At 35.0% G+C, this 26627-nt stretch overlaps 1 long non-coding RNA gene across 1 annotated transcript; it reads left to right on the forward strand.

The window, feature by feature from the left end:
* Positions 1 to 403: 403 nt before the first annotated feature.
* LOC120113537 lies at positions 404 to 25582 on the forward strand. The gene is made up of 3 exons (XR_005515318.1): positions 404 to 550; positions 22576 to 22583; positions 25570 to 25582. It is a non-coding gene; the product is annotated as an uncharacterized LOC120113537 (long non-coding RNA).
* The last annotated feature ends 1045 nt before the right edge of the window (positions 25583 to 26627 follow it).

The following is a 26627-nucleotide window of genomic DNA, read 5'->3' on the forward strand; positions in this document are numbered from 1 at the left end:
ATTCCTACTAGCTGGACGTCCCTAAAATTTCCTTTAATTAGAACCAGAGATCATGTCGTTCCCTCCGCTTCGAAGCCTTTTCTCTGCAGTTCCATCTCTCGGGACAAATTTCAGTATGTCCCCATTGATCCTTCCAAATCAACACGTAGAAATTAACATCTATGTTAACGGTGAATGAGAAGCAATTAAAAAAAAGAACAAAAAAAAGGGAATTAATGCAATTTAAACAAACCTCTAACCTTGGAGCTCCTATTCCAGCATAAGAAATTGAAGGGGGAAATTACAACGAAAACGCCTCAGCTCTCAATTCAAATCAATCAACAGTTTTCACTAAAAAAGAGGATGCAAAATGGGAAGAAGGAATGAGAGTTTGCTAAACTTTAAATTCTCTTTGAAACAGAAGAACACAATTGTGGTTATCAAATGTGATAAAAAAAACGTTCTGAAAACAGCTAAAAATGGATGAATCAAATTCTGCGAAATCTGAGAAGAAGAAAAAAAACAGAGAAAGAAACAAATTGTTAACTCAACTAAAAAAATAAAACCTTCTGTCTCTCTCTTTGGAGCAACCGTGTGTTTTGGGGGAAGAGAAACGGAGTAGAAGAAGAAATCGACAATGGCAGTGGCAATGGCAAGGCCAAAGCCAAGGCCAACGCGAAATTGCAACGGCCGTTGTTCTTTCTTCCCCTTCGTTTCTCTTTCTGACTGGGAACGGCACCCACCTTTCAAATTTAACCGCTAATTCTAACTATAATAGAAACATAGACAATTATTGTTTTGACCTTCATAGCACCTCTTATTAGCACTGTCTCCGTTAGAGATGGGCATAAGACTCGAACCGATATGATCGGGTGGGTTTTTTTTAAAAAACAATTCGGGATCGGGTCGGTTCGATTTTTTTAATGGTGATATTCGAGTAATTTCAAATTCGGATTTAGAGTTAAAAATACTCGACTCGACCCGACCCGGCCCGGGAAAAAAATATAATTTCACCTTATATATTTAAAAATAATTACAATAATACCCCTCTATATATTATTTTTTTAATTAATTCACAGTTTTTATTGAATAAAAATAATATTTTTATTATTATTTCGGGTCGGGTCGGGTGGATTCAGATTTTATTTCAAAAAGTCGGGTCAGGTTCGGATCGGGTGGAGAGTATATATTATGATGGTCGAGTCAGATATTAGGTGAAGGAGTCATTGTTCTCGAATTGAGTCGAATGACAAAAAATCCGATCCCACCCGACCCATGCCCATCCTAGACTCTCCATCCTCCCATCAGAGATTTTTGTTTAATTTCTTTAATGCATATATTTGGGGTCCAGTTATATATTCAGAGTAAAATTTTGAATTTAGTCCCTCTATTTTTATATGACATTAAAAAAACTCTCATCGTTTGTCATTTCTTTTAATTACACTCTAAAAGTCTTTTTCATCCACATCTTGAGGGAAATGAAATCCAATATTTATTACTTATCCAAAAAAAAAATCCAATATTTATTACTTCTGAACTCTTATTTATCGGTTACATGCTAATCAATATATGTTCAATAATATTTGAAAATAAATAAAATGTTTGTTATCAGTAAAAATAAAATTAAAAGAATATTCGACTACGATTTCTAATTTTCTTATTTATAATTTCGTACTTCTTTTAGTTTGATTTTTATTTTAATTATATTTTCATATTTCATAATCATTCAAATAATATTATTTCATATAAATAATAATGCAAAATAAACTCACACATTTTTTTTAAAAAAAGAGCATAGAGTAAGATTAATAAAAGACATAATTGGAAAAAGAATTCTCATTATTTATTTATTTTTTCAATTGCACACTTAACGTTGTCATACTATATCAACAAAAACAATGATTGTCATATCATATCATATCATTTAAAAAACATATTCGGAAAAAAATAATAAAAATTAAGAGTTTAAGTTGTCAAAGAAAAAATATCAAAAGTATGACATCCTCTACTTATAAAACCGATAAGATATCATAATAAGTTATCGAAATTAGATTATGTCAACATAAACATATAACCTAAACATTAAATATTATGTTCTTTTGTGACTCATTCTTAAATTAGGTCTCATAAAAACAATCAAAACTAAATTATATCAAATTAAACGTAACAAATACATAACCAAACAATTTATTAATGCATTCATTGATTATACGTTATCATATTTTATATCAAGTTATAGCCATAATACGAATTCCTTATTACAAATTGAATACCTAATCTATCTTAAACTTTCATATAACACCTCCTATTCAATCAATACGAATGATCAGACAAAAGATATTGTACACAGTTGTTAAATAAAAATATAACTAATTTAAGTAAATATAAATTTTAAAATACATGTCACATCAATAATAAATATTAAGAAAATACGAACCAAAATTAAAATATTAAAGAATAAAATATTAGTGTAATCATTTTCACCGGAAAATAATCATTTTAACAAAATTAAAATATTAAAGAATAAATTAGTTTTAGAAAAATATGAACCAAAATAAGAATTTAAGCATAGTTAAGAACAAATCTTAACATTGTGTCTGCAGTTTTTGTAGATAATTAAGAGAAACCCTCTTTGAACAATTTATTAATATAGGTTACCAAAATGTTATTTTTATACATTAAAGTAACTTTTAAAATCTTTTTGAAAGTGTTAAATGAGTACCTGCGGCTTATGTACTTTTCTAAAAAACAAATTTGACTTTTAAAAATTTTCATGTGAACTTCAAACTTAAAAAAAAAACTTAATATAATTTTTTGACCAATAATTTATGTCATTGACCATTACGATATTGAGTGATTCACAGTGGCTGGTGACGTGATTGATAAAGTGACAAATGGGCTAAATTATTTTTTAAGTTCGAGGGCCAAATTTATTTTTTAAAAAGTTCAATGGCTTATTTGATTTAAAAATATTTTAAATTTAAAATATAAAGATATTAAGTTAAATATTAAATACCATTAATTATTAGTATTATTTATTAAATAAAAATATCAAAATAAAAATATTAAAATTAATTAATATTTACTATAAAATTAAGAAAAATTAAGCATGAGTAAAAAGTTAAAAAATATCAAATATACGAGAATAAATAATACATCATTTAAAAATAAGAATGAAATCTTCACACTAGTATCGATAAAATAAGTTCTCAATAATTATGTATATTACATTACAAATAATTCTCATCCAATCAAATTTAAATTATTTTTAAATTATTTTAATCACAAGTTTATTAATTCATAAATATCTTTTTTAATATTATAAAAAACTAATACCAAAATTTTCTTTAGATATATCAAAATTTTAAACCAATTCTAAAATATATACGCTCTATCATACTTCCTAACATTATTTTGTGTTCTAAAATAATGACACTAATACCAACAATAATGAAAACAAAATGCTTAAGTGAAAAAAATCAAGTTTTAAGAAGGGCTGAAAATAAAAATCAAAGGACTAAAAGATTTAACATATATATATATATATATATTTTTGGATAATTTTAATTTTATTACCTAATGCAGTTTTATGCTACAACAAAAATCCCATTAATGGGATAAGGACAATCTACTTACAATGGAGATTGGTGATCAACATCCTAACGATTACAAAGATTGGTGGTCAAGTTGGAGATTCAGGATGGCCTTCATAAAGCGATTGTCAAAGAGCGTTCACTGAACAGGTGGTCCTTAATCTCCGTAATTTCATTACAGATTATACATGTGTCATCGGTAATTATTCTCATTCTAAGAAGCTTCTCCTTAATTGGAAGACTATTCAGAAGTGTCGTCTATATAATCATGATGTGTTTATGAATGTTAAGAGAAAATTATATCAATTTATGCCATGAGACTTTTTCTCCTATTACCCGTAGTTCTTTTCAAATATATTTTCTTTTAGTTGCTCCTGTTGATAAAAGTTTGTTATCTAGAGTTGTTAGCTAGATTTGTTGGTTGACTATAGCAGCTTGTACTTCTTTTATAAAATACATGTACTATGACAGTAAAAAGTACTCTTTGAGCTATATTTCTCTACTTTTCTACATGGTATCGTTCACCGAAGGTTCTGGAGAGCTGTAGGGTTTGCTCTTTTCCTCGAAGATGCATAGTTCGTTGGGCCAACACAGTGCTGATTATGGTGATCTTCCAGTGGAATTCTCTTCAAGAAGTGTTAAAGCATCCACTAACAAGAAGGTGAATTTTGTTTTGATGAAACGCATTTCTTCCTATAGAAGCAACAAGTGTTTCTCACTGTACGGAGTTACCGCCTCGAACGTCTTCTCACCGGAAAGATGAAACCGTAACCGGAAACGATTGAAGATAGCAATGGTACTACAAAAATGAATGGAGAGTACGAAGAATTTGTGGCGCAAGATAAGACTCTTGCTTATTGGTTGCTGTAACGATAAGTTCTCATCTTCTTTCTCAATTCGTTGGAGTAGAGATTACTATCGTGGTGTGGAGTATGGTTTTGTAATTCTTTGCAAACAAATTTACGACAGCTATAATAAGTTTGCACTAAAAGTTACAATCCCAGATTTGAGTGTGTAATATCTGCTTATTGTCTTTGTGGTTGCCACCAAAAGGTGGATCCTCTAATATAAGAAAATAAGAAGGTATTACCCATTCTTTGAGGTTTTAGAGAACTATTCACGATAGTGAAATAGTGGGAGCTATCCGTAATAGAAGCTATGGCAACGAAATTTGATATTAAAAAATTCAATGGGACAAATTTCTCATTGTGGAAATTGAAGATGAAGGCCATCCTGAGAAAAGACGGGTGTCTAGCGGCTATCAATGAAAGGCCGGTGGATTTCACAGATGACAGCAAATGGAACGAGATGGACGGGAATGCTATGGTAAACTTTCATCTAGCATTAGCAGATAAAGTATTGTCAAGCATCGAGGAGAAAAAGACAGCTAAGGAGATATGGGATCATCTCACCAAATTGTACAAGGCCAAATCGTTGCACAATAAAATTTTCCTTAAGAGGAAATTGTACACTCTCCGGATGTCAGAATCTACTTCAGTGACGGAGCACTTAAATACACTGAACACTTTATTTTCTCAGCTTACATCCTTAAGCTGTAAAATAGAAGAACAAGAACGTGTTGAACTTCTACTTCAAAGTCTACCGGATTCGTATGATCAACTCATCATCAACTTGACAAATAGTAATGTCACGAATCTAGTCTTCGATGACGTTGCAGCTGCTGTTCTACAAGAAGAAAATCGGCGCAAGAACAAGGAAGACAGACAAATAAATCTGCAACAAGCAGAAGCGTTGACAACGATGACAACGATGAGAGAGAGATTAACATAACGTGGCCAAAACAGTAGTCACAAACATGGTAGATCGAAGTCGAGAAGCAAGAAGAATTTAAAGTGTTACAACTGTGGAAAGAAGGGTCACTTGAAGAAGGATTGTTGGAGTCTAAATAAAAACTCCAATCCACAAGGCAATACCGCAAACACTTCAGATGATAGAGATGCTCTATGCTGTGAAGCGTCAACCACCGTGGAAGGAAGAAAACGATTTGCAGATATATGGCTCATTGATTCGGGAGCAATATATCACATGACCTCAAGAAGAGAATGGTTCCATCATTATGAACCTGTCTCAGGAGGATCTGTGTATAGTTGCAATGACCATGCCTTAGAGATCGTTGGCGTGGGAACCATCAAATTGAAGATGTATGATGGAACAATTAAAGTTGTCCGAGATGTGCGGCACGTGAAAGGTCTGTAGAAAAATTTATTATCCTACGGATTGTTGGATAATAATGCTAGCAAGATTGAAACACGAAAAGAAATCATGAAGGTGTTTCGTGGAGCGCTTGTGGTGCTGAAAGGTGAAAAGATAGCTGCAAACTTGTACATGCTGAAGGGAGAGACACTGCTAGAAGCAGAAGCCTCTGTTGCCTCATGTAGTTCAGATTATGCAATGCTATGGGATAAGAAACTTAGACACATGTCAGAACAAGGAATGAAAGTCCTTGTGGAGCAAAAGCTAATTCCAGGCTTAACAAATGTATCACTTACTTTGTGTGAGCATTGCATAACAAGTGAGTAGTGCCAGTTGAAATTCAACACATCAAATTCTAGAGGCAAAAGTGTTTAGAATTGTTACACTCTGACGTATGGCAAGCACCAGTAACATCCCTAGGCGGAGCAAAATACTTTGTCTCATTTATTGATGACTACTCTAGGAGATGTTGGGTGTACCCTATTAAGAAGAAGTCAGATGTGTTTTCCACTTTCAAAAACTTCAAAGCGTGGGTGGAACTTGATTCTGGAAATAAGATCAAGTGTTTCAGAACAGATAATGGAGGAGAATACACAAGCGAAGAATTTGATGACTTTTGCAGGAAAGAAGGCATCAAAAGACAGTTCACAGTGGCGAACACTCCTCAACAAAATGGAGTGACAGAGCAGATGAACAGAACCTTGTTAGAAAGAACAAGACAATGTTGAGGGATGCAGGCCTAGAAAAATCATTCTGGGCAGAAGTAGTCAATACCACCTGTTATTTGGTGAATCAAGCTCCATCAACTACAATAGAGCTGAAGACACCAATGGAGATGTGGATTGGTAAACCAGCTGATTATTCAAACCTCCATGTATTTGGAAGTATTGTGTACGTGATGTACAACTCCCAAGAAATCTCAAAGCTGTATCCAAAATCCAGGAAATGCAAATTCTTGGGGTATGGTGATGGAGTCAAGGGGTATCGCTTGTGGGATCCCACTGCCCACAAAGTGATCATTAGTAGAGATGTTATCTTTGTAGAAGATAAACTACAAAGAAAAGAAGACGGTGATAGTGCTGAAAAGTCAGAGACTACTCAGATACATGTGGAAAAAAAGTTTGAAGAAGGAGATTCTTCTGAAGCAGAACCAACACATGATGAACAAGAACCAGAGAGTTCTGAAGCTCCAACAACTCGTCAATCAGATCGTGTGAGAAGACGTCCCAATTGGCACTCAGATTATGTAATAGAATGTAATATTGCATACTGCCTTTTAACAGAGGACGGTGAGCCATCAACATACCAGGAGGCAATAAACAGCTCAGATGCTTCACTGTGGATGATGGCGATGCAAGAAGAAATCGAAGCCCTTCATAAAAATAATACATGGGACCTTGTGCCACTACCACAAGGAAGGAAGCCAATTGGTAACAAATGGGTCTTCAAAATCAAGCGAAATAGTGACGATCAAGTTGAGAGGTATCGTGCAAGACTGGTAGTCAAAGGATATGCTCAAAAAGAAAGTATTGATTTCAATGAAATATTTTCTCCTGTGGTTCGACTAATAACAGTTCGAGTAGTTTTGGCAATGTGTGCTACATTGAACTTACATCTAGAGCAGCTAGATGTTAAAACAACTTTTCTTCATGGAAATCATTAAGAAGAGATTTACATGCTCCAGCCTGAAGGTTTTGAAGAAAAAAAAAGAAGAACTTGGTTTGCAGGTTGAACAAATCTCTGTACAGTCTAAAGCAGGCGCCGAGGTATTGGTATAAGAGATTTGATTCCTTCATTATGTGCCTTGGATACAACAGACTTATGTAGACCCTTGTGCTTATTTTAAGAGGTCTGGTGATAACGATTTTGTTATATTGTTGTTGTATGTGGATGACATGTTGGTTGTAGGACCCAATAAAGATTATATTGAAGAATTGAAGGCACAACTGGCTAGGGAATTTGAAATGAAGGACTTGGGATCAGCAAACAAGATTCTAGGGATGCAAATTCACCGAGACAGAAGTAATAGGAAGATTTGGCTTTCACAAAAGAATTACTTGAAGAAGATCTTGTCACGATTCAACATGCAAGATTGTAAGCCAATTTCTACCCCTCTTCCTATTAACTTCAAATTATCCTCCAGTATGAGTCCTAGCAGTGAAGAAGAGAGGATGGAGATGTCTCGAGTACCGTATGCATCAGTAGTGGGAAGTTTAATGTTCGCTATGATATGCACAAGACCAAACATTGCACAAGCAGTGGGAGTGGTTAGTCGGTACATGGCGAATCCAGGCAAAGAGCATTGAAATATTGTAAAGAGGATCCTCAGATACATCAAAGGGACCTCAAATGTTGCATTATGTTACGGAGGATCAAACTTACTAATCAATGGTTATGTAGATTCTGACTATGCAGGGGATTAGGATAAAAGCAAATCTACTACAGGATATGTGTTTAAAATTGCTGGTGGAGCTGTAAGCTGGGTTTCAAAATTGCAGTCAGTTGTGGCTACGTCCACAACAGAGGCAGAATATGTAGCAGCTACACAAGCCAGTAAAGAAGCAATTTGGTTGAAGATGCTATTGGAGGAGCTTGGACACAATCAAGAGTATGTCTCTCTGTTTTGTGACAGTCAAAGCGCCTTGCATCTAGCAAGGAATCCAACATTTCATTCAAGTACAAAGCACATACGAGTTCAGTACCATTTCATTCGTGAAAAGGTAAAAGAAAGAGCGGTAGATATGCAGAAGATCCATACCAAAGACAACATAGCAGATTTCATGACGAAGGCAATCAATGCTGATAAATTTACCTGGTGTCGATCCTCCTGTTGCCTGTCAGAAACGTAAGCAACATGAAGGTAAAAGGTAGAAAGAATGGTGAGAAGATATGATTATTCCAATCAAATCTTCAAGTGGGAGATTGTTAAAAGTCAAATAATTTAGGCACCAAATTAGGCACCAAATGGTGCTTTGTCAAAGTCAAAATTAGGCACCTAATTTTTGTTGAAATTGGGTAATGGGATAATTAATTTTAGTCATTGTAATTTAGGGTATTTATAAGATTAGTCCTTAAGTTTCAACTATAAATACCCTAGCTCATTTAGCTTCAAAATCATCCCAAAACATTCTAGCTTTCTTCCAATACTAGAGAATTTAGAGAGTTTCTTGAGAGTTATTTTTCTCCTTTTTATCAAGAGAGAATTATCATTGTTTTCTCCTTGGTAGATAGAGAGAAGTTGTAATTCCTATTTTCTCATAGTGAAATTCTTCTACCGTTGCCCGTGGTTTTTTACCCTATATTATTTAGGGGTTTTCCACGTAAATTCTGTGTCTCTTTTATTTTCTCAAATTATCAGTTGCGATTTTGCTCTATCCGATAGCCGTCTTCCGCAACAATAACATAAGAGTTTACTTGACTCGCTTCAAGGAAGTTTGTGATGCTTTAGCATCTTGTGGGAACCCGATGTCTCAAATGGAGCATGTTATAAGTATTCTAAAAGGTTTATCAAGAGAATATCATCCGTTTATGGCTGTTCTCACTTCCTCTTGTGAACCGCCATCCTTGGAATGAGTATGCAATGTTCTGGTGGATGCTGAAGCTCAACTGGTTGGATTCAATGAACAGTTTGATAGTTTGTCGATTAGTGCTAATGTGGCTCGTTGGAGATATCCGATAATCCTTCTAAGGCATCCACGAATCATGACCAGAAATAGTACAAGCAGTCTTCCTATTCTTAATTAAGAGGTGGAGGTGGAGGTCGCATTCACTTGCAGTGTTAGTTATGCGGTAAAAACGGGCATCAAGTGAACAGAAGTTGGCACCATTTTGTTCAGGATTTTATCTACTTCACCTCTTTTGAAGGATGGTCTCGGGCAAAGGAAGAATATTATACTGTAAACTATGTTGGATTTATTGATATTTATCATGGTTGTGAATAATGTTCTAGTCGATCTCGTGCATATGTGACTGAGATGAAGTCTGGATCATCTCACGTCATCGAGCTTCTGCTGCTAATGAACAATGGGTTGTTGACTCAGGTGTTACACACCATGTGACACCTGATGCAGTCAACATTGCACACAAGGATGATTACATGGGTCCAAGTAAACTTATTGTTGGTAACAGAGTTTCTAATGGCGTTCATACGGTTGGTAGAGCTATTTTGTCTCATATTCTTCTGTCTCTCGTGCTTTGATATTGAATGACTTGCTTCACCTGCAAAAATAATGAAAAATTTAATTTCAATGTCAAATCTTGTTAGGGATAGCAAGGTGTTTTTCAATTTTATGCCAACTCGTTCGATGTTCGAGATGAAGATTTTGGGGATGTGATTATTCAAGGCATGGAAAATGATGGTTTGTACGTGTTTGATATTAATAAGAGTGATGTAAAGCCTGGCATCCAAGTTGAGGTTAATTCTGTGCATGCCTCTTTAAATCCCTATGAGCTGTGGCATAAGAGATTAGGCCACCCAAATTGTGATACACTTGTTAAGGTGTGCAAATCAATTTATGTAAATGTTTCAAATTCTATGAATAATACTTGTGTTGCTCGTCAAATGGGTAAAATCCATAAGCTAATTCCTTTCTTTGATTCACAAATTGTGTACGATGATTCGTTTCAACTTGTTTATACAGACCTATTGGGACTTCCCATATCAGTTCTAACGGCTATATGTATTACATATCATATGTAGATGCTTATTCTTGACACGCATAGGTCTATCTTTTAAAGGATGAATCACAGGCTGCTGCGACGTTTGTTTGTTTCAAAGGATGGTAGTAACTCATTTTGGAATGGCTATCAAAGTGGTGCAAAGCGACTGGGGAACTGAGTATAGAAGTTTGTCACCGGTGTTGCTGAAGGAAGGAATCACGCATAGGGTTATTTGTCCTCATAGCTCTGAGTAGAACAGGCTTGTTGAGAGGAAGCATAGGCATGTGATTGAACTAGCCTTGGTGTTACTTTCTCAAGCCTCGTTACCCTTTCATTTTTGGTCCTATGCTATTGTGACAGGTGTATATTTGATTGATGTCCCCTTTGGAGAAGTTGTTTTCCAAACGGCCAGATTATAATGGCATGAGAGTATTTGGGTGTAGGTATTTTCAGCACCTACGTATGTTCAACACTCATAAGATGGATTATAGGTCTCACCCGTGTAAGTTTTTAGGTACAGTCCTCAACACAAGGGATTTCAGCGTCTTGCAGTTGATGGGAGAGTTATTGTATCTAGACATGTATTGTTTGATGAACATATTTTTCCTTTTGCAGATAGGGGCAGTCAGAATCAAGAGGATCAGTTTCGTGTCTATATTCACATAAGTCAGATATTTTTACAATCGTGATAGATGTTCTTAGACTTTACACTGTTCATGCATGGCAACGCAATAGTAATGTGTCCGAGTCTAGTGTGTTGGTTGCATAGTAACACGCGAGTGAACACCCGATATCTGAGCGTATGGAGTTAAACTCATTGGTTCTAGTTGCCAGCAATGACGAGGTGATGGATAGTCAACCTCATATGCCTAATGTTAGTATTGGAGCACTTGATGCTATTGTGATAGTTGAGCAAACTGAGCAAGTTGATATTCATGTGTCTAAACTGCAAATTAATGATGAGGGGTTTCAGGTGAACAAGTGCCCAATGCTCACGAAAAGTAAATGTGGTATTTTCTAGCCTAAGGCTTTTGTAGCAATTAGTGATGATAAGGAACCAACGAACATTTAAGAAGCTTTACAGTTACTAAGCTGGACAACAACAATAAATGTTGAATTTGAGGCAGCGCAAAGGAATGATACTTGGTCTCTTGTTGAATTGTCAGCAGGAAGAACGATGGTTGGCTATAAGTAGTTATTCAAACTGAAAAAAATCCTGATGGCTCTATTCTTATACACAAAGTTTGATTGGTGGCAACAGGTTTCTCTCAGGTGCCCGATCAAGGTTTTAGGGACACCTTCAGTCCGGTAGAAAAGTTCTCCACGTTGTATGTTGTTTTGGCTCTGGCTATGTCAAAAAATTGGGAGTTACAATAGGTTGACGTTAACAACACATTCCTCAATAGAGGACTCGATCAGAATGTCTTTATGCAGCAACTGCCTGGTTCGAACGATAGTCTCCTGATGGCACCAAGCTCATGTGCAAGTTGTAGAAGACACTATATGGTCTGTGTCATGCCCCAAGGAATTAGCACTACAAGTTGAAGGAGTGTCTACGTGCTCTGGGGTTTAGGGAATCTAAGGTTGATGTTCATTGTTTATACAAGAGTGTGGAGGAGTATTTACATATTTGTTTGTATATGCCGATGACATAATTATTACAAATGAGTCGAGTGATGCAATTGATTGTGTGGTGCAATAGTTGAATGAGGCATTTTCGTTAAAGGAGTTGTTGAATTATTTCCTTGGAATAGAGGTGAAATGATGCTAAGGTTGTTTGTACTAAGCAAAAAGAAGTTTATTATCGAGTTATTGGTTAAGTCTAAATTGTAGGATGCTATTCCCTCATCAACACCTAAGGTGTGATGCTATCATTGTGTGATGCCCGTGAATATCGCAACATCGTTGGTTCCCTGATGTATGTCTGTTACACACGCCCATACATCGCATTTAGTGTCAATAAAGTTTCCTAGTTTACACATGCACCGTGCAAATTTCACTTTGCTGTTGTTAGACATATTCTCCGATACTTGGCAGGAACTCTTGATCATGGCTTAGTTTTTATTGTTGCCTCATCTTATTTACGTGTGGTAGCCTTTACTGACGCTGATTGGGGTGGTAGCTCGGATGACATACGATTTGTGTTCGAAAATTGTGTTTTCCTTGGTCCAAATCTGCTGCTGTGGAATTTTAAGAAGTTTCTCGCTCCACCATGGAAGCTGAGTACCTAAGTGTAGTTTATGTGGCTTCTGAAGTATCTTGGAAACGTGCTTTTCTTGATGATATGGATTTGGGTCAACAGGAGGTTTCCGTTGTTTGGTGTGACAACACCAATGCAATTGTAATGAGTGCAAATCTGGTCTATCACGTTCACTCCAAACACATGGACTTAGATGTGCATTTTGTTAGGGAGAAGGTGAGAGTGGGCAGCTACAAGTTAACTAAGTTCCTGGTAGCCGTCAGGTTGCTAATAGACTAACAAAGCCGTTGTCTAAATGTTTATTCGATGTGTTCATAGAGAAGTTGCAGGTGCAGTCAATTAACGAAGGATTGAAGAAGCACAAAGAATATTGAGTATAGCTGGTGTTAGGCTCGTGCTGAGTTGGTTAAGTCAGTAGAGTGGTTAGATTCTGTTGTAAAAATTTGTTATCTAGAATTGTTAGCTAACGATAGCAACTTGTAGTTCTCTTATAAAAGGCATGTACTGTGATAGTAAAAAGCAAGTAAAAAGTATTCTTTGAGTTATACTTCTCTATTCTACATTGAAAAAAAAACAATTTAGCCTATCTCTCACATTATCAACCACGTCACCAACCATCGTGGACTACCACATCAACACCATGTCAGCATCGTAACAGTCAACAACGAAAATCGTTGGTCAAAGAATCACATTAAATTCTTTTTCTAAGTTTAAGAGTCATATTGACTGAAAAAAAATTTAAAGGCCAAGTTGATTTTTTTTTTTAAAGTAAAAGGCCTATGTAATTTCTATCATTTATGGAGGGTTGACATTAAAACTCTAAAAAATGAGTAGATTTTGTAAGTACCGATATTGTTCATCCAATATCGATACTCCAACCAATAAATGTCTTACTTAGCTCGGTAAACACCCAAAAATCATTTGAGTGATCTTAGTTTGGTTCCAAATCATGTGCTATAGCTTTTTGGGGTTACTTAGGAAAGTGGAATAAAAACACCTTATCTACATCTAAAACATCATTTAATCATGAAATCAAGTTTAAACCCAAAAATGCCCGACTACTTAAGTTTTAGCAATTTATCATATTTATAAAAGTCTTAACACTCCAAAGGATTAGAAATACACTAACTTGATGTTTGAATCTCGAAATAAAGCTCATTTAGCTAGAAATCACTCTCTCTACCAAGACTTGGATGACAAAACCCTCCACTTTAATTGCAACCAAAGAACCCCAAGGTTTTCAAACATTAATTCAAACATTAAAATGATGTTGCTGGTGGTTTTAGGAATGAAAATGGAGCTTAAAAGAAGTACAAAATTCTCACCTTTAGCTATGGCACTTAGAGGAGAAATGAGAAAAGAAAGGAAGAAAATGGGGGAGAAGATGGAGATAAAAAAGATAAAAAGTCTCTATCTTTTAAAAATGGGATAATTACACTTTTGGTTATCCCACATCTTTCCTCTAATCGAAAATATTCTTTTTATGGTTAATTGGTCCCAATTCCAACCCAATTAAGCCCAATAACTTAAATTATAAAATCCATAAGGCCCATAAATCTCTTGGGTAAACCCAAAACCACTAGCCCGAAATTTTAGGTGTTACAACTCTCCTCTTTAAAAGAAATTTCGTCCTAGAAATTAATTGGATTGAAATACAACTTAATCTAGTCATCTTGGCACCAAATACATAAAACGTTCCACAAGGAAAACTCTACCCACAACTCAACTACTATCGCTAAATCCATTACTAGCTAGACTTACTCAAACGAGTGAACTTAATGCACAATTCTATAAATCTCTGATGCTCACTGAAATCAGGTAACTCAACATACTACACGCTGAGATCCTACGAAAACTTGTCATACATGGTCTCGACGTCAGCTAATGAATATAGGAATATAATGCTTAACTTCTTAAATTCAAGCTCTACGCTTATGCTGTGCAACTCTGATTCAATACTCATCCACGTTACCTGACTGTTACTTATTTTTCTTGGGGTCTACTTACACGCTACTCAGAAATCGACTACTTGCAGAGCAAAACTAGCAATATCTTGCTTTCCTAGAGAGCACAACTCACAAAGTGAAGAGCGCTCATCAATGTATTTTGATTTAAGGATCCTAAGATTCTAAGTTAAGCATACACTATTACTTTCCACCACTGAACTATTTGATGACGACTAATGTTAGTCAAACTTAGCTTAACGTACTTGATCTCTTTTTTTCTGAGGCACTAACATTTGTAGTACTATACGACTCTACATGCTGCTATGTGTTGGATATAACTCGTGCTCATATATCAACATGAAGACTCCACTGACGATGTTAGGCTCACTTAGCTGATTTACCTACTGTTCATGCAAAAAGACATCCTGGTGACGACGAAGGGTTCACTACACCTTGAAACTCATAACTCACTAACATACCTATGGTACACTCAGTACCTAGTGTGAAATTCTAAAACTGCTGCATCGAAATGTACATCTGGCTAGCATACTCCTCGCGAATACTTGGGGCATCTGCACTTAGTTAGCTACTGAAGTGCCTTGGCACTAGCTGAGGTATATCCTGATATTTATGGAAACAAATTGATCACTATACTTGTAAGGGTAATTTTGGTATTTTTAACATTTTCATATAGATCTCTACCTCTAAGCCAGAATATGAGATTACTAATTCTCTGTAGGTCGATTTTATAAACCCTCTAATGACGATACAAAGATATATTTCTAGTTTATATCTAACTCTGACAACCCACATAAATATTCACCTAGGAAACACACAATGGTGAAAGATTCTACCGCAAAACATTTTCTTTGAGTTAATCTTCAACTCAACAAGGAAAAATCAACTACTCTCATAAGGCCCTCACACACCTCTGAAATTAGAAATCCAAAACCCAAGTAACGCTTATGCTAACAACTTCCTTCATGTCGACTATTGAGCTTAACCCTAAACCTTTAAAAAATATTTAAGGTCACATTGGTCTATTTCACTAAGGTATACTAACTAGCCATTTGGATCTTCATTCTTAGATTTAATACACGAATACACCTCCTACTTAGATCACTAGACACGAAAAAAAATACATGCACTTACGCCTATTGAAACAACATGAAAAAATTAATGTAGCTGAAAACATACATGGCATCTCATCTACGACATCGACGTCCTGATTCTACCCCCACTACAATATGAAAAGCTGGATCATACATAGTCGGATCAAGAACTGGTCGATCTACTTCTCTACACTTTTGTTTGAGCGTAGAACTAACACTTCTCTATGTATGCTCTTTGCCAAACTGAGCTACTGGGGTCGCTCCCATGGATCGAGTGTTAGAGTATGCCCAAAGACCAATCATATGATGATTGTAATAATACATTTATTTACCGATGTTATTGAATAAAGGCATTTTCACTACTATTTTAAGTTATATGCATGTGTTTAACATAAACTGAAAGATAATAATATAATAACATTATTATTATTAAAAGATCTATAGTCAAGTATTATTATGGGCATGGACAATAATAATACGCTTAAGACTAACATGTTATTGATTGATGACGAGTTGCCATTGACATAGAGATGTCAGAATTTATACATGATTATATTGTTAGAGAACAATATATTGGATTGACCCACCATGAGCATATGTCTTGGATTATTATGTAACGGTCATAACATTGCTCATGGTAATGACTATATGTATGATCCTCAGACTTGAGATCAATGTTATCCCAACATATATTGTTGTATGTTTTGATATAGTTAAACATGCTCTGCAATTGGTTGCACTATAAAGAATGTTATTGAATATATCTCGATATATGTAGTGGGTGTATATGATTAAGATAGGATTTGTCATTCCTTCATAATAGGAAATATATCACAGGCCACTTGATTGAGTGAGACTAAAAATACATGGCCATGCTCGAATAAGTTGATATGAGATATCACAAATTATTCATTAATTATAGTCTACTCTAGATATCAAGAAACAATATATGGGCTATACAAGTGTGACTATTCCAAAACTTGTTCCTATTCTAGAAATCATTTTCATTTAAAACCAATTTTGACCAAAATTCCTTATGATGAAATAAAAATTATAAAAAATTTAAAATTTTAAAATGTTCTTCATAAAACATTTTTCAACAAATATGAGATTAAAAACAATGCAAAATTATTTAAACCAAAAACTCATGCATGTACAAACCTAAATGAGCAACCAAATAACCAAAATTAAAAGCATTAAGCTTAAATGTTACCCATTCCTTTTTCATGTGTGGCTAGAGCATCTTGAATATCATCACTTTCATCACCATTGCTCCCACACACCTACAAGAGACATTTAAGTAGATTTTGGTATCCAAATTTCTTTAGATCCTTGAACATTAGTTTCAATGTCCCTTGTTCCTTTCGGAACGCACACTTGTCTAATTTTAAAACGTTTTCCTTTCTTCAAAGGACAACTATGTTCCTTATGACCATGAAAATGACAATGTGAGCATTTTTTTCATTTTTAAACACAATAGGTCGTTTTTAGAAATTAATTCTTTTTCTTTTGTTAAGCTTTCAAGCTTAACTATTAAATCAAAAATTTCTTTTTTCTAAATCATTTATTTTGATTTTTTAAAGCTCTAAATTATTTTTCAAAATTTCATTTTGATTTTCAAAATCGATTTATCTTTAATTTTGAGTTTTGAAATTAATTTCGTATATTTGAAATTCATGGTCTCAAATCCCAAATGCAACCTATTATAAGCATCTTGTAACTCATCAAAAGTAAATGAATTAAATTCATTTGGGTTAAAAGATACCTCGATTCTTCTTTGGTGGCCATGAGGCATAGGTTGACTACTTTATCTTCATCATTGGAATCATCTTCATCACTCCAAGATGCAACAGATGTCTTCTTCTTGCTTGACCCCTTTTTCTTTAGAAGAGGACATTCATGATTGACATGCCCCTTTCCTTGACAATTGAAGCAACCGGGGACTTTTCTTCTTGGTTGATTCATGTTTCACTTCTTTGGAAATCATGAATCTCTTGAGTTCCTTCAAGAGCTTGGCCATATCATCTTCTTGTTCATCATCGTCTTCATCCACCTCATCACTTGAATTTTGATAGCTTTCATTGGTGGATTTGAAGACAATGCCTACCTCCTTGTTTTTCTTCTTTTCACCTTCTTTCTCTTCCTTCAACATCATCTCATGAGTGAGAATGGAACCAATTAGCTCATCAAGAGTGAGAGACTTTATTTCTCTAGCTTCGATAATGGTCTTCTTCTTCGATTGCCACGACATTGGAAGAGAGTAGATCATCTTCCTCACATGCTTCTCATTAGGGATTACTTCTCCAAATCCCCTAAGACCGTTGAGAAGATTTTTCTTTGTTTCCCTCACTTCGTCGGTTTCTTCATGAGTGACTTGGAGCTTATCCAAAATCTCTTTAGCACTTAAACAAGATGAAATTCTTCCATATTCATCTGGGCCTAAGCACAAAAGAGAATATGCATAGCCTTAACATTGAGCTGGTACTTTTTCTTCTCTTCATTACTCCAATCATCCCAATCATCCCAATCATCTATCTCATAGGGTGGAGTGGAGTAACCCTTCATGATTGAGTTCCAAGCTCCTAGATTGTAGGATCGAATAAAAAACATCATCTCATTCTTCCAATGGGCATAATTTGCTTCAAGTCAATCATGAATCAACCAAGAAGAAAAGTCCCCTGGTTGCTTCAATTGTCAAAGAAAGGGGCATGTCAATCATGAATGTCCTCTTCTAAAGAAAAAGGGGTCAAGCAAGAAGAAGGCATCTATTGCATCTTGGAGTGATGAAGATGATTCCAATGATGAAGATGAAGTAGTCAACCTATGCCTCATGGCCACCGAAGAAGAATTTGATGTATCTTTTAACCCAAATGAATTTAATTCATTTACTTTTGATGAGTTACAAGATGCTTATAATAGGTTGTATTTGGGATTTGAGACCATGAATTTCAAATATACGAAATTAATTTCAAAACTCAAAATTAAAGATAAATCGATTTTGAAAATAAAATTCAATTTTGAAATTAATTTGCTCGATAATTATTACCATAATTCTCGCACTCTGAATACCTCACAACTCTATTAGAGCCCCTATAGCTCGCCATAGATGGTGAAGCTGGTGGTCTCATACGAGACCTTACATCTGACCTCTGACTGAACTAGAGTGACAAGGCTGATGTCACTCTCCTCTTCTCGTGTGAACCTCTGGCCCTCTCTGCCACTGATTGTGTAGGTTCACAGGTATACAAGTCCTCATACTTGAGTTGTCTTATTCTTTCTGTAAACTCTTCTTCATATTCTACACCCTTTCCAAAGCCTTAGCATGACGAGATAACTTGAAAATACCCTAGGCAGATCTACCACCAATTACTCATGGATGCCAATATGAAGTCCCTCGAGTAACCTCTTGCACCTTAAGGACTCGTTTGCAACTAACTCTGGAGCATAATGAATTAACCGTAGAAAATATCTCTTATACTCATACACCGAGTGATTTCCCTAAACTAACCGAGAGAACTGAATCCTCAACCCATCTATGTGTGTTTCGCTGATATACTTACCTCTGAACTCACTCAAGTATTGAACCCACATAGACACCTCTAGATGTAGAGCCATCTATATAGTCCCCTACCAGTCTATAACATCACCCTTGAGTAAAACGATAATACACTCAAACTTACCCTCTGAGGTAAGGTGAAGCTGCCTCAATGTCATCATTGTCTCTCTCAACCACTGATTGGCCAAAATTGGGCCATCGTCGTTGTATCCATAAAATTTAGATGTCTTTTAACTCCTCAGTCACTATATTGGGGTCTCTATCGACACTAACATGTTTTGGGTGGGTGACTGAATAGTTTGCGCTCTAGGAATGGCGTATACTATCTCCCTGAGTATGGAAGTCAATCCTCTGAAGAATGTCACCTATGTGATATTTGTGTCTAGTAAAACCCTTAATCATCTACCCTAGGCAGGAACTCCTTACTAAAGCTGTCAGGATAAGAGGCTCGACTCCATCCGATCCTCAAGACCACGCTTAAAACTATCGACCATCAAAATTTTCTACAATAAATATTAAGAAAGAAAAAACCAACAGGATTCCGGACATATAATGTACTTTAAGTACCTAGGGTCATGTATTCACTAACACCTAACTAAAACCGACCATTGGGTCCTAAGACTGACTCAACCATACTCTTATACCACTAATTATAACACCCTAAACCCGAACGAGCAGAAAGTGTCACATTATGCCGCCGAAGTAACCCCTAATTTTCAAAACATATTTTCTTATTTTCAAACATTCTGAATGGTATAAAAAACATACAAGATAGTTATTAAAATATTTTATAAACTGGAGCTCCGTGACACATAATTTAAAATCAAAATAATACAACTTGAAGGTTTACAACTCAAATACACAAGGTTTCATGAATACACATACCCACTAAAGCTGCAGTACAATACTCTAAAGGAGATGTTGGAAGTCATGCTGCGGCGGTGCTCTACGAACTGCTCACCTATTGACCTGCCAACATAAAACATTCGAAGGTTGAGCTTACAAAGCCCAACAATATAATCGCTAATCTAGAATAATATTAAAAGTTTCATAAATGCAAGAATGCTAAAGACATGGTTCTAAGCAGTAGGTACATCCATGATATAGATTAAGTGCTACCTACTTAAGACTTATCTATTCTATCACTGAGGTAAAGGTCTCACGCTTCCCTTAATCCTCTACTGAGGGCCTTTCCATGAGTACACCACTAAAGAGTCTTTAACTTTAACGACTGTAATTGCTACGTATTATCTTGATGCGATACTGAATAATATTTTGTCTCATATAGTCATCAGATTCTAGTTCACAGATGGAACCCAATGTCACACAGCATCGATATAATTCCCACTAATTGCATAATGATAACATGGTCCTCACATAGCCATCAGGTATATCATTAAGGGGGAACCTAGGCATCAATAACAATCAGTAATTCTCACTATACTAAAGCATTGGCTCGGTCTCACAACACCGTCAAGCTAAGCTTTAAGGATATATGTTGTACTGGATTGATGTAGCTGTACATACAAATCTAAGGCCCAAAGGTCACACAACACTAACATCGCTAGCCCACTCCTTACGAGTGTTTAGGCCTTGTGCCCTAGTCATCTACTAAAGTTCCTCGCGCACTAACAATGCCCCTCTATGGCAACTAAGGTAGTTTGACTATACCCTAATATAGCTTGACACACTAAACTCAAGTCAACCCCTCACTAACCGTTATGTTGCTTGTTCTCTCATCTAGAACACTAAGAGAAGGTTTATTAGTCTATTACTGTTTTTGGTTTATTAAGCGACTCTATCTTGATCATTTATTACTCGAGGATGGTTTAGGCATTCTCTACCTCTAGGGGAGTCTCTATGCGGCTCGTGGTTTTTTGATGATTATTGTGTTTGTTATTCACTGACTGTGATATTAGCTAGCCCAATACCTGACTCAGGTTCAATACTAGGTAGCGATACTCTAATCACTCTTTTTACGTTTTCCCTCAATTTGTCCTCGAATTGAAGAGACATCTATATATTCACCATTCGTTGACATTCTTGCTATATGCAATTAGTTGTGTAAATGAGTCGAGTTGAGCTCGAGTATTATTGAGCTCGAGTATTATTGAGCTCGACTCGACTCAAAAACTCTGAAATGGAGCTCGACTCGACTCGAAAACTCACGAGCTTAAAATTTTTAAGCTCGACTCGAACTCGAAATCATGAGCTGAAGCTCGTGAGCAGCTCAAAAATGCTAGAAATAAAACAAAATCTAAAACTTAACTCGATTAAAGCCTCAAACTCAAACTCCAACCTGAAACTTAAATACATGAAAATATTACTTTATTTTTAAAAAAATCAATACATAAATATTAATATTATTAATAATTTATCTAAAAAAATCTTAATATATTATATTTTCAAGCTACTTACGAGCTTTTTGAGTGGAATATCAAGTAGCTCATTTCGGCTCGTTAAGAACTCGAGTCGAGCTCGAGTCAAGTCCATTTGATCCCAGTATTTATCGAGCCTTGATCGAGTTGATCTCTAATAGCTCGCGATCAGTCTCGTCTCATTTACAGCCCTATATGCAACCTTGCTGCTTCTTAATCTGATTATCTCATCATATTACTTGTCATTACACCCTCTACAATGACCCTTCATTCTTAGATATTTAATACGAGGTCTATAAGTGTAATTCAGTAATTTTGCCTCTCAAAGGCATTTTATTAACCTCCTGCACCCACGCTAGATGTTTGATCACAACTGATATTAAACTTCTCACTCTTGATTCTATTTGACATCTTGAAGTCACTCAACCACTTTAGGTATTGATATCAAGCCTTCGATATGGAGACTGATCCTCTAGTATGGAGACTAGTCCTTCAGTATGGAGAGCAGCGGTCTCGAGATCGAGCATCCGATATCGATATTATAACCCACAGTATCGATACTAAAGGATTGATATCGATACTCCTCCCCTTAGTATTGATACTCCCTGCTAAAATTACTCAGATTTTATCCCAATTCATACAGTATCAATATTTAAACATAGAAATATCTTACTTAAGCTCGGGAATCACCCGAAAATCATCCCAATGGTCTTAGTTTGGTTCCTATTCATGTGCGAAAGCTTTAGCTGGTTACTTGGGGTTATAAAGTGGCATAAAAAACCTTATTTACATCTAAAACATCATTTAATCATAAAATCAAGTTTAAACCCTAAATTGTTCAACTATTCAAATCTTAGCAATTCATCATATTTATGAAAGCCTTAACATTCCAAAGGATTAGAAATACACTACCTTGATGTTTAAATCCCAAAATAAAGCTCCTTTAGTTAAAAATAACTCTCCACCAAGACTTGGATGACAAAACCCCACTTTTCTTGTAATAACCCATTAAAATGATGTTGTTAGTGGGTTTAGGAATGAAAATGGAGCTTAAAAGTAGTAAAAAATAGTATTAAAGACTTGTTATGGCACATGAAGAAGAAATGAGAGAATGAAGCAAGAAAATGAGGAAAGAATGGAGATAAAAGAGATAAAAAAAGTCTCCATCTTTTAAAAATAGGATAATTACACTTTTGGTCATCCCACATCTTTCCTATAATAAAAATCTCCTTTTTATGGTTAATTGGGCCCAATTCCAACCTAATTAAGCTCAACGAATTAAATTATAGAATCCATAAGGCCCACATACCTCTCGGGTAAATTCAAAACTACCAGCTCAGAATTTGGGGTGTTACAATTCGATTCAATTTTAGTTTTTTCATATAGAAACCGTTTGAACAAAATAAAAAAAATGAAGAAAATAAGTATCCATAAACACATTAATTTTGAATTTATTATAAGACAAATTTAAATAAATAAAATATTAAAATTAATAATAATTTTATAAATGTAAATTTATATAATTACACTAGATTTAACCTTCACATTTTTTTGTTGTGTTTGAAAAATAGTGAACTGTAAAAAATGTCAAACCGACCGAACCTGAACCGAAAATCATGGTTTTTATGCCCATTCAATTTCCATTTTAAAAAAACCTGTAAAGTACGATTCGATTCATATTTTAGTTGAAAATCGAACCAAACTGAATACACCTCTACCTATTAGCATCAATACGTTCTCGACCTCTCTATAACATATTAAAGCAAGAATCAAAATACGCTCCCTTAGTAGTAGTAAATCATCCACACCATTATACAACATTAACATATAAACATAGCCCCCATCGGCCCACCTAAGGCACTACCTTCTATCCAAGCATAAGTGTTAAGATGCCTTCGCCAAACACAATAAGGATCTTACCGATCGCGACTCTCCATCCAAATCAGAAAGAGTAAATCATAAATGATATCAATTCTTTCTCAACCATAAAAATCCAGTGAAACTACGAAAATGACATTACACCTTCTATCATGAAATCTCGAGTCAAGTCACTTTGTGACATTCCCACCGACTAAGGGAGAATTTGTTGTGCCTTCAGAGATGACCTCCGAAAATCTCTCCATCCACTAGAATCTCTGACTAGCCTACATCCTCAAAATACATACTTCTAATCAACTATAGTGCGTGGGCAAGACCTCTAACAAACATATGTGATGCGCTAGAATGAAATCCAAAGTTTAACTATCAGTTCTACCTAGTCTGCAGATATGCAAATAGCCATGATTATCATATGATTAACACATACTTAAATGACCACTATGAATATCCTTCATCATGATTGAATAAGGGATCGAAGCCTTTACACCTCTACCTTGTCTTCTTCATATCCCTCCTCAAGAATCATCTTTCTTCACAAAAACATTAAAAATACTTTCCACTCAAATTAAAAGAGATAAATTATCAACATCTGACAAATAACCTTATATATATATATAACATGAAAATTTTAGTGTTCTTTAAAAAACATTTAATTAGTGTTCAAATTAAGAATAAAAAAATGAGTGCATATTTCTGTAAATGAGCAATGAGCTATAAATATTACAGTCTATTAAAGACAAAGGGAGAGAGCCATGGCGAAATCGAGGCAGTGATAGATCCATGGCTCCCCATAAAATGGGAGATTATTCATTAACCCCTTTTAAGAATATAAATAATTGTACATATTAATACATGGTAAATTATATTTCTACTTCTTCAATGATAAATTTTAGATTTAATTCTTCTAAAAATATAATATTATAAATTAATATAATAAAAATATTATAATAATTATACTTTAATTTTGACCGGTTTGAGAAAATTTCTAACTTGGGCGGTGAATGAAGCCCAGAAATATAGGCGTGTCGTGCAGAAAGGGGATGTGAGCTGAAGAGAAATAGAATAAAAATATGGGATGGGGAACAAAGGATCTCAGGTGGCAGAAGAGTTTAACATTAAAAATGAACATAGGATAAGCTTTATCAATTACCCCAGAAATAGAACCGACACACCCACTTGCTATTCCCAGGGTATTTAACATCCTTCGCTGCAAATAGGACACCTACAATGCCATCAACAACTCTATCCATTATTACATTTAATTACAACCATATGCATCCATAATATCTATTCAAAAAATTAATATAAATCGTAGGCACTCATTTTTACCCGAGTCGGAATCGTTTTACATTTTATTATTATTATTATTATTATTATTATTATTATTATTAATTATATTTTGCAGGTCCGATTACAAATCAAAACCAAACCCCATTATCAAGTCCACATGTGTCTACCCAAGGAAATTAGGATTTCTAAACCTAGCCCCTATTCTGCCGCAGCCCTAGCCCTCTGTCAGCGTCACCAGACTTGTTGCCGCCACTGACACCGCCGCTTGACGTCGTCCCCGTTTCAGTCATCCATCATAGATCAGTTAGAAAAAACAAATAATAAAATCTATTTGTACAAAATAAAATCCCAAAGAAAATATGGGACTTTCAAGGCTTGAGGTAGGGTAATCATGCCCTATCTTCATCAAATCAACATGCGAGAAGAGCGACTATAAAGGGAGAAAAAATAGAAAATCAAAAAAGGGGAAGAAAGAAAAAACAGTACAAAAAATGAGATAACAAAGAAAATAAAAAATAAAAGTAAGAAACCTCATCGTTTGGAGTCGAATCACCCTGCTTCATCGGCGTTGTTGGATACCTAAGACACTAAAGGTAGTTTCTTTATTTCGAGTTTTGTTTTAAGAGAAAGGGAGGGGTTGAGTCCATAGCTTGGGAGTTTGGTTTGTTTAGTGTTTCAAAAAGGGGAGACTAGGAGACTCCTGGGGGAGGAGGAGGGCGTCAGCCCTTCATAGGGGCTATCCGAGACGGTGGCCGGAGAGAAAGTCTCTCTAACTCATTTAATAGAAAGAAAATGAGAGAGGGGGAGTAAAGAAATGGTGAAAATGGATGAAAGGAAAACGGGGAAGGGTTTCAGCTGAAAAGGATAAAAGAGGGATATTTAAACCCCCAAAACGACGTCGTTTTGGGGCCTAGGGTTTCCTCAAAACTAATGTGTGGTCTAACTATGTAAGGAGGAGTTCTGATTTTATAAAATTATGTTTTGATCACTTAAAACAAGTTTACGTTTTTATGCTTCGGGCTTTTATTTTATCTGACTTATATTTCAGTCACTCCGGGGTTATTAGCATGCTTTGGTTAAATTTGTGTTTTGATCTATTATTTTTTAGATTTTTACATTTTAATCCTTTTGTTTATTAAATGCCCAAAACATACTTATTTATGCTTTGGATCCCTCAAGGTTTGTCGTATGTTTACTTTGGTCACCATTTTGATTGAGTTATGATGTAAATAAATTGAGTTAATGTTTAAATAGTCCTTTGCTTCTCCTTATTTATTTTAATAGGACCATATGCATATTTGTTTGTGTATGTATATATGTAGATAAAAAAATATTTTTTTATAATCATAAATTTTATTAATCATTGTTTCTTTTATGTCATATTAGTTTTTTACTTGTACTTTTAAAGCGGGTACATATGTGTATTTTATTTATTTTGTGCTTATTATTATTCTGTTATTGCTATTTTTTCCTGTATATATATTTTATTTTTTATTTATTTAAATATTCGTATGTTAGTATATGCTAGAAATAGGTTTATTTGAACATTGTCAAGGATGCTCGTCGTAGAATGGGCATGACAATACCTCTCTATAGGAGAAGTACGATTTCGACGACATTCAAACGAAAAATGAATTTGTAATTAATTAGTTAATTTTAATAAAAATATCATACTTTAATTTCTAACTCGAATATATGTTTCCGCTATTACGACAACATATAAATGATTAGGTACCAATTTCGGGCGATGTGGGGTGCTTACCATTCCCCACGTATAATCGATTCTCGAATCCTCAAAAATGAATTTTTGGTAACACAGACC

The sequence above is a fragment of the Hibiscus syriacus genome, unplaced genomic scaffold (assembly GCF_006381635.1).
Source record: "Hibiscus syriacus cultivar Baekdansim isolate YM2019G1 unplaced genomic scaffold, ASM638163v2 tig00110209_pilon, whole genome shotgun sequence".
In the NCBI taxonomy this organism is placed as follows: domain Eukaryota; kingdom Viridiplantae; phylum Streptophyta; class Magnoliopsida; order Malvales; family Malvaceae; genus Hibiscus; species Hibiscus syriacus.